Source organism: Temnothorax longispinosus, chromosome 7 (assembly GCF_030848805.1).
Source record: "Temnothorax longispinosus isolate EJ_2023e chromosome 7, Tlon_JGU_v1, whole genome shotgun sequence".
In the NCBI taxonomy this organism is placed as follows: Eukaryota; Metazoa; Arthropoda; class Insecta; order Hymenoptera; family Formicidae; genus Temnothorax; species Temnothorax longispinosus.
The window spans coordinates 3,473,002-3,483,357 of record NC_092364.1 but is presented as its reverse complement, the minus strand read 5'-3'; positions in this window follow the sequence as shown (position 1 = coordinate 3,483,357).

Here is a 10,356-nt window from a genome sequence, read left to right as displayed (position 1 = left end):
TGTAAAATTTCGATTATTAGATTTTTATTATAGATGCCTGCAACGTTATTTCTACGATCATATGTATAATAAAGCATTTCTTTCTGGAATAGGAGTCTACAAAATACAAAAATTACAAAAATACAAAAATACAAAAATTTGACGAAAGATGACCGCGCCAAATTTTCGTTCTTTTACTCCCAATTCATTTCGATTCATTCCTAAATCAAATGCATATCTGTATGCGCGAGATGTTCCGCATCCCTCCGGATGTTTCGTATTCAGGATGAAGAAGCAATCAAACATCTAGACTGAATCACTTCTTAGTATCTTCGTGATACAATCGAGAATTGCGAGATCAGACTTAAATGCTTAAATCGTGTATCTTTTGAACTTGTGCTTCATATTTTTCGCTGTCTTATGTATTATAGTTTCGTTTAGTGTGCACTTTAACATAAAATATTTTGACCACTTCTGTAATTTTTTTATTACTAATTTATGCGTCGATACAATATGATACCTTGTTTATAAAATGATTTTAAATTAAATTGTTAAATTTTTCAGAATTCTTATTTTTTAATCAATTTTGAATTAATTTAACGAAATCAACTCATCACTAGTCCTGATGAGTTTTTGATTTATAAACGGTCAAAAATGAGAATTTTTTCCGCATTAAACGTCAACAATAGAAAGATTTGAAAATTATATTTATTTTGTATTTGATTTTAGGTTTAACTGAACTTTTATTTATGATTTTCCAAAACGGTTAAAGTTAAAGACTAAGACAATGGCGTCTAAAATTTTTGCTAAGAAAAAATTGATTTCTCAAATTTGCTTGTATAGGAATGTATAGCATATCCTTTCCGATACCGATCCAATTATTTCGAGGCAAGTATAAGCGCGCCTAATATCTACTTGTTAGATCCTTTTGCAGTCGAGAAAGCTTTTACACATTCTGCCTTCGGTTGATATCGCTATTAATTGAATATCGAGCTGCCGGTCATTTTGCGATATCAGAAAATTAGTATTTTAATCTATTATATTTTATTATATTTTAATGCAATTTTGCAATATAGGGAAAGTGTACTCTTATATTTTTCCGTAATCATCTGCCTCAAATTGCAGTTTACATCCTTATTGCAGGAACGCTGTCAAATTTAACGGATCTTGATTGCCATAAAATTAGAGACATTATTAAGATCAGTAAGAAAAGATATGAGAGATGAGAGCACGTGTAGTTCAATATACGTTTCGTTTTATATTCTCGTGCAAAGAACGATCATTTCTAAGAGCGTCTTTGCGAATAACTCCTCGCTTCATTTCCCACATATGAAACTGCTCCAAGGGAGTTTCTCTTTGAAAACAGAGATTCCTTCGAGATTTGCAGTCTATTTTCTTAGAATGAAACTTTAATACCGATCATATATTTCGAAGTCGCGACGTGCAGCACCTTGTCAATTGAGTCCTGAATTAAATCGACTTGAATACGAAATTATCTACTTACGCGCGTTTACAAAGCTTGCCTTCCTAAATCCAATCTCTTAATTTTTTTACATTAATCAGAATGTATATTTCTGGTTTATTAAAATCTGCCTCGGAAAAAAATATTTTCCGTGATTTTTGAGATATTCTGATTTATGAGATACAGACTGTTCCGTTTTATAATAAATCAATTGTCGGTGACAAAATGTTTGACAAATTAAATTTACATTTTTATTAACAAAAATATCGCAGTCAACCATCAATTTTATTAAAATTTTTCACTAACAAGGATCTAAAAACATAAATAAATGATCTAGTTTTATCTATATATTATTTAAAAATAATTTTAAAGTCTTTGGTTTAATTAATTTTAAACTTTATTAATTTTAAAGATATTCAACTTTGAAAATAGTGCAGAATTCTCCTTCGACATTCCTCGTTAGAAAGAATCGAATCTCTAGACTCGTCGAATTGTTGATCTGCCTGACCAACAATTGATCCGACAGAAGTGAAACTTCGATATACAAGCATTACAAATTTTTCCACATTACATTCTTTATCTCACGAGACAGACAGATAATTATAATTTACGCATGTTTCCGAGCGACTTTTAGATTCGAAGTTATTTCTTTATGAATCGTCATGCTAAGGTTCAGACGCGATCAAAGCACGCGATAATGTATTACTTGACCTTCTCGTATACGATAACGTGCATGTACTTCGGCACTTGATATTAATTAGAGCCGTCAATTAACTATCGACTCTTCACATATGTCTACTGAATTAAAAGTTTTTTACGTTTTTACGATAGAAACACGTGTCGTAAAAAAGTAATTGCAATTTTTATATGTCAATCGATTTCGAAAGATCAAGATTAACACGTGGCAGAGTATAACAATTCTAACAGAATAGAATAGAATATCTTACAATTAATAGATAATTTTCCTCGTACAGAATATACAATATACGTACATATTGTAATCATTTTTATAAATATTGTAAAGTTATTGCGAAATTAGAAACACATAGATATAAGACACATAGTTCGTAGATTTCTCAAAATTATTAACAGTAATCACTTTCTCACTTAAATCCATTTAATTAATTAAATGGAATTTTTACTTCTCTGCGAGCAGTTTAAGTTCGTTGTGAGCTATATTTTTATGACATCAATTATAACGTTTTGCAAAATAGCACATATCATATCTCGCATAAGGATATCCAGGGATATCCGACTTGCATCAGATAACATGCTCATTAAATTATCTAGATCTAACGACTGCGTGCAAAATTTATCTTTCGTTGCAATGGGTAAGATGATCCTATGAATTCTATAAAGCACAAGAAATTTAATGGAGGTAACAATATAACAATATACCCTGCACAAAAGCTTATACCTGCTTGTATGGTAGAAACATATTATTACTTATATTATTAATATAATCAATTATATTGATAACATTTTATTACTCATATATTATAATTACTTATATTATTAATATAATCTGCACGTCTGTTCATATGTGTTCGATAAAATTTGATCGTTGCATAAATCTTGTTCTTTAGTAATCCAAAAATTCGTCCATTAGAAACATTTCGTACTTCAACCAACTTAAACTATATCTCATTATTTTTACGATAGTTTCTCAGATATTATTTTTAAGGCCGATATCTGCATGAGATTTTGCAAACGATAATGTACCAGATTTTTTTTTGGGATAATACAATTTTTACTATGCGCGTTTACGTAAAGTAAAATAAAGTAAATACATCCGGAAGAATAGATAAAGGCATTTGATAAAAAAAATTGAAATGTTTGAACGAATACGCAAACTCACGCATCTAAATGACAAAACGATAACATCTTTTCTCATTTAACTTCAAGTAAACTATATTTTTACAGCGTTTTCTACTTATACAATCCGGTTCGTTCCCTGAGCACAATTTTTATGAGATCACGTTTCGGTCCGAATCACGTATGAACTCAAGTTGCATTCCAGATTAAAATTTGAAAACTGAACGTGAAAAAGAATATTTGAAATTCCACACTTCCACTTTTTACATATATATAGAATATACCGAAAGATGAAATTTGAGAGAACATGATAGAAGATGTTATTGTGATACAAAAGCAAATTAAATATATCTCAGTTTAATAGAATTATCAAAATGCAGAACAAAAAGTATAAAATTAATATTTAAAGATAAAATAATACTTAAATATGATAATAATTCAAAAAAGTAACTTTAATTTTGTTTTTGATATGACAGTGCATTTCCTAAATAATTTCGTATTTACACATGGATATATAAGGATTATTTGCACACTATCTTTTGTAGAATAGTTTGGCACAAAGAGGGAACGTATGCGTTTATTGCTTTACGCAATGTGCCACATTTAATATACAGCTCGTATTTAATTAAAGTCCATTCTACACAGTAAGTCTTATACACAGTAAGTCGGATGTCGCTCGTTATTTGTCGGATTTTAATACGACAGCTATTCTACAACTGAGTCGCACACATTAAGCATAAATAATAACAGATAATGTACTTATTGTTAGTACTTTATTCCAATTTATGATATTATTAATTTAAATTCTCAAATTACACATGAATTAGATCACTTTTACGAAGAAGACGTCAACAAAGACAATAACATTTGTGATACAAATAAAATATAAAATAAAGGTAATAAACTCTTGTCGTTAATCGTAAGTCGTAAAAGTCGTAAAAGATGGAAGTTAATCATCTTTGGTTGCGACACCGACATCCGACTTGCAACAACTTTAAACGACAACCGACAATGCAACAAGCACATGCTCGACATATGGACAGGCCTAATACGAATAAAAACAGAGTATTCTATTAGAAATATTTTATAGTAATATTTTCCTGTATCTTATAGAAATATTCCGAACGAAATATGCTGTACAAATACTTTCCCAAACAGCACCATGTCCAAAATCGAGACGTAAGACGTTTTATGTCTCGATTTTGGACATGCTATCTGGATTTCTTCGACCGCGTATATTGTACAACAGTGTACAGTTTATTGTCAAGGATTCAAGACGAGGAGGAGAGATCCTCTGCAACAAATTCGTACAGCTAGTGGACGTGCAGCAGCGCGAATTGTATGAAAATGTGCAACGTGCCGTTAAGATAACGCGCTGAGATATACTTGTTTGCGGCGAGAAGAAAACACTTAAAACATTTGCTCTATTACAGGAAGAGATTATCAGATTATCGTTACCATTATTCGCAAACAAGGAGCGCACATCACACCGATGATTATTGTTTAGAAAAAATTAAAAGGATCACAGTTAGCATTTATCCAGACCGCAGTCGTATGTAAGAAAGATTTACATAAATTATTCTCGTTCCACGCAACATTCTTCGCCACGTTCTCCTCGCCGGTTGCCATTCGTGGCATAAAACAATTTGTGATTCAGTTATGGAATTATGAAAATGAGTCTTTATCGTGCTCGAATCGAAAAAAAAACGCTATTTATTCACGCTTCGCCCGTTAAAGCGCATAAAATTGCAGCTGGAACTGCATTTATATTTAGTAATAAACATTGAATAAATTTGAAATAGCCGACAGGCGGGACCGGTCTTCGGTGATCCGACTCTATCTTTCTCTTTCTGTCTCCCTCTAATCATGTGAGCGTTATCTCGTGTTTTTTTTTCTTTTCACTCTCCCGCCATCTCGGTGGGGTCCCGAGTTCACATACGCATAACCAGTTAATTCCAGTATACCGCGGCGTTTCCTCTCTCCCCTCCCCCGTTCAGCTGACACTCTTATCGACAAGCCTATCCTCATTTAACAAGATGTTGCGTTACTTTTGTCGGTCGCAGCTGAACGCCGATATACTGACAAGTTTCGCCGGAGTTTAGACGGCGCGTGGAGCGTAGTTTGATTCACGACATCGCGTAACACGCGATACACGTTCGCGTTCTTTATTAATTCTTCCAAAAAAAAAAATGTTTTGGAGACATCCGAGCGATATCGCATTTATGTAACGATTAAATAGTAATCGTCACTTGAGCGTAATTAACTAGAAATAAAAAGCGTCATACTTTAAGATTTATATACGTTCGAGAAGAAGGAGGGAGATATTCTTCTCCGTCGTTCGAAAAATATTAAAGTATTGCATAAGGCAGGGTTATCGAAAAGTGAATCCTTCATACAAAACATTTCGTGTTGCACGTCAATCGTCGCGTATCGGAATTAAAGTATAAATATCTCGCAAGGTACTCGCCTTTCTCAGTGACCCCTCACTTTAATACTCACGAATGTTAAACTATTTTATCAATATTAAAATAATTGATATTAAGCAATAAAGTGTCTCGCTCTTCTATGGAAAAGGTATCCTATATTTCACGGCGTTAAATAGAGGTTCCATGTTTAATGACGTAAATACATATATATAATTTTCCAAGATGAGACGCAGGGGCATCAATCATCCGCGGGAGATTCTCGAAGGGAGCTTGGAGCCGTGACGGGTTTTATAACGCGCGTGACGCTTTTAAGACGCTCAATAACTGTATCAGTCTCGTGCCATGATCGTTGAGAAAGAACGAATCAGGATTTCTGTGAACAGAACGAGAGGATCTCCCCCGAGGAACGTCCGGGAATTGCGAACGACCGCGGTTATATAGGATACCGGCGCAAATACGATCGACTCGTGGCATAAGAAGCGCAAAACATTTCTCGATATCGACGGTGCGGGACCGAGTGATGTCCTCAGCAGACCGGGAACTGAACCTTATAAAATGTCCTGTTAATATCTTTTCGCTCGATGTTTACTATTTCTGCAGATTTCTTTGAGAAGGGAATATATTTCCTTTCTTATTCTTATATAATATTTATAATTTTTATGTATTTCTTCTTTCGAGAATACTCACATCCAATCTTTCTTTTTAGTAATAAATACCAGATTTTATTCAAAGCGAATGAATTTTCGTGGAAAAACAGATAGAAAGTGTGAAATAAAACTTCTTCATAGCCTTGTTAAAATTTAAATGGAAACGATAACAGCATATTTATGCTTTCTTTCATTTTCTTTACTCCTTTTCATTTGCTCTGTAAAAATAGTTAAATCTAAGTCAGAATAAGCTGTCGAGTCTACACAGACTGTGTGGATTTATGATATCTAAATCTAATATCTACAATTTGTTCTGTCAATAAGATAACAATTTAATCACCATTCGCATAACGCCAGCGTTTCTTGAACAGGTTCGCTTCGCGGTGCTCCAAGGCTTGTCTGAGAAAACACGAATTTCACGTATAAAGTAAACATGATGTGCCAACATGGGAAAAGATAAATCATTTATAAAACACCGCCAAAGCTGAACCGCTACAGTGCATATTGCTCCGTGATCGAAAACTTTTAAAAATTTAATATTTTTGAGCCTCGCATTTACTTCTCTGTGTTAGAACCTTCAAAGAGAAATAGAAGATATTTTTGATGGACGCAATATACTGCGTCTCGTTACTTTTTTTATGTGAACAATTATTTCTTTTTATCTTTCTTTCTCTTTTAAAATTGCACGTGCAAAATTGCATGCGTATAGAACGCTTGGGAATCTTTCGCGAGCAGAAACGACGAAGAAAATTGAGAATCGCTGCGTCACATTAATATCGCAGAGAGCGCGTCTTCCGGCTGCAGGATGCCGTTTATTATCCCGGTATCGCGAACTTCTCGGAAAACGAAATGCAACTAAAATAACCGGAGGCATCCTAGACAAGCAAGCGATTTGCCGAGAGCAATTGTTATACGGAGCCAGATTAATCACCGCTCGAACCGGTTAAAACGGCCCGACTCTCCATTGTACGCGGCTGGATAACGACCCATATTTTTTTTCTAGAGAAATCAATTTTTGCTCTGGTAATATCTCCGGACGAACTGGGTAGAAAAGTGTGTGTGACGTTTCCTATAGTCGCGACTGACGCGACCTGTTGTCATGTCGCAAAGGCGAGTCGTTACAACGGAGTTATTTTCCACGCTGATAAGATAACGCGGTCCGCTGGGGGTACCGGAGAGTCAGATGATTTCTTGCCACTCGATGCCGCCCGACGATATCTCCGTTCAGTGACGCACAAAGCAACACGCGTTATTTTGGTTAACACACGTGATGCGCGAAAACAATATATACGGACGCAAATTGATGATATCTCCGTTGTATTGATTATTATTAAACAAAACATGTATTTTTGCGAAAGCCGTGAAATCCGCCGCACTATTATAGGAAGCAAAGTATACGGAGAGTGATATCGCATTGATTACAAAATACTTGCATATATGGATATCATTTGTGTAGATACTGGTAGATGTGAAGCAAAAATTATACGAATACCGGAATGTTGTCGTGTAAAATTACTACGACCGCAATTTGAACGTTAATTGCGAGAAATATACACGCGATGAGCTGTGCATTACGTTATTAATTTGACATACAGATAATTCAAACCGGAAGCGGAGTATAGCTGAGAGCATCGCGAACGTTGCTTTTTCACAGAATTCAGAAAAACTTTTTCCTCAATTAAAGTTTGAATTCGCACATTACTTATAAAAAATATTTTTCGCGTTTTAATTATTATCTCAAATTATTAATCCTCATATTATTTTAATTATGGTCGGTAAGCATTTGAAATTTGATACTTTGTTCCAAACACACGCCAAAGATCCGTGCTTTCATGGTGCAGCAATATCAGTCGCCGGAGAGAAATATTAAGAATTGAGTTGTTTGCGAGAGAGTGCGGATGCGAGAGCGAAGGTGACGAGACGGCAGAGAGGGAGAAACAAATAGAGAAAGAGAGACAGAACGCAAGATGATTGCACCAGCGAAGAGTCGTGGAGATATCATGCTAATACGATTATTTATTGCTAAATCGCGGACCCCCAGCAGCAGCAGCAGCAGCAGTTGCATCACTCTCGCTTCGCGCACCCCGGGCATGACCTCGTCGAATTGCACAACGATGGAAAATATATTTTGCGCTACACGCATACTCTTTAACGAACGCACGACGCGATAATATCCGCCTTTTTATACTGATGCTATCATTTGCAAATTCATCCGACAAATAAATCTTGCCGGATTTTGACAACGACGGCACATATCGTCGGGCTTATTCCGCGATTCGACGACACGGGTCGACAACACCTAAATATAACGAGCTATCGCGAAAACTGTTTGTTTCTTTTTTTTTTCTTTTCATTAATCAATTACACGCTCGTTTCTCTCGATTATGTCTTTATTTACAACTTTCAATGAAACGCCGAAGTTTTATATAAACGCTGGATGTGTAATACAGGCACCAAGTAAGATTTTAAAAATTTTTTAGATATAATCTAATTTTTTTTCAAGATAATAACAAGAATTAAATTCGAATTAAAAGTTTAAATGCGATATGCGGATATTCGATGAAAAAAAATGGAGATATCATGCCGTAATACGATTATTTATTGCTAAACCCCCCCCCCAGGGGACCCCCAGCAGCGGCAGCAGTTGCATCACTCTCGCGTCATGCACTCCGGGCATGATATTAATATCTTAAAAATTATCATACTTATTATCTTTGATATGTGTAAGACTAAATCAGTAGCATTTATTTGTGAAATAAAAAGTATCTCAACCATTCGGCGAATACAGATTTAACATAAATTTGCAACAAGAATCACTGCTTTGTTACTTATAACACGATTTAATTTATAGAGATATTCCTTCTTCATTCTCACATGTGAATGATATTGCAAATATCGATGAAGAAAAAGATTTTGATGGAAAGAATGGAATAATGCCATGTTATTTGTACAGCTCAACATTCCTAAGGAATAAATAAATGAGTGAAGAAATTTTAATAAATTTTTGTATCCAAAATAATTCCGAGTTTTATCTTAAAGAGAAAGAATACATATCAGACAAGTTTGCGTTTGTTTAGCTTTAAAATTAAATATTTCTCTGAAATTGAACGAACGCGAGTGAAGAGGGATTTGTAATCTTTAAAATTACGGATTTGGAAATGAATCGTCGTGCAGATTATTAAATTACTTAGTTTTAGGATAAATTATACGATTAGATAGTAAAATTACATCTTATAATTTTTATTTATGTATAATTTATGGAGAAAATATGATAATTTCTACTCTTTAACATCGCGATTCTTCATTTAAAAGATAATTCGAAATTGCGATTGAAATTTCGGGTATTAACAGGTCAAGTAGTATCAATGACCGATAAAGCTTTTGATAAAAAAGATCGAGTATATACAAAGAATTTTTCTCAATTTATTTACTGAAACTGTTGTATTAATTAAATACTGTATACTTTCAAAATTAATAAAAGTGCAAATACATTATAATAAATAATATAAATAAATAATATTATATAACAAAATTTCAACAATTTTGTAAATTACGTTTTATATCATTGTAAATTATATGTCAGGTACATTAAATACATTAAAATAATAACTATTAAATCGACACCTAAAATAGTAACATGAAATAATGAGGATAGTATAAAATGCTAAATAAATAATAAAATAATTTTATTTCTTTTATTGAACTTTTATTAAATGAGTAATAAAGTAATCTCTTTTATTTCTCATTTCTCTTACTTGATATATATACACAATATACCATAAAGCTTTTATTATTTTATTACGTAGTCATCGCAAGATGTCATCACCCTATTTTTTCATTTCGATTTCCATTTATTTCGTTTCTATTTGTTTCAGTTCATTTCACTTTTCAATTTCAATCTATCTCAATTCCATTTCAGTTTCCGTTCTATTTCTGAGTATCTGCGAAAATAGTCGATAAGAATGATATTGTGAAGACGCACGATATCAAAGTGTCGAAATTGTCTAAACTGAACGTTATTGACGGA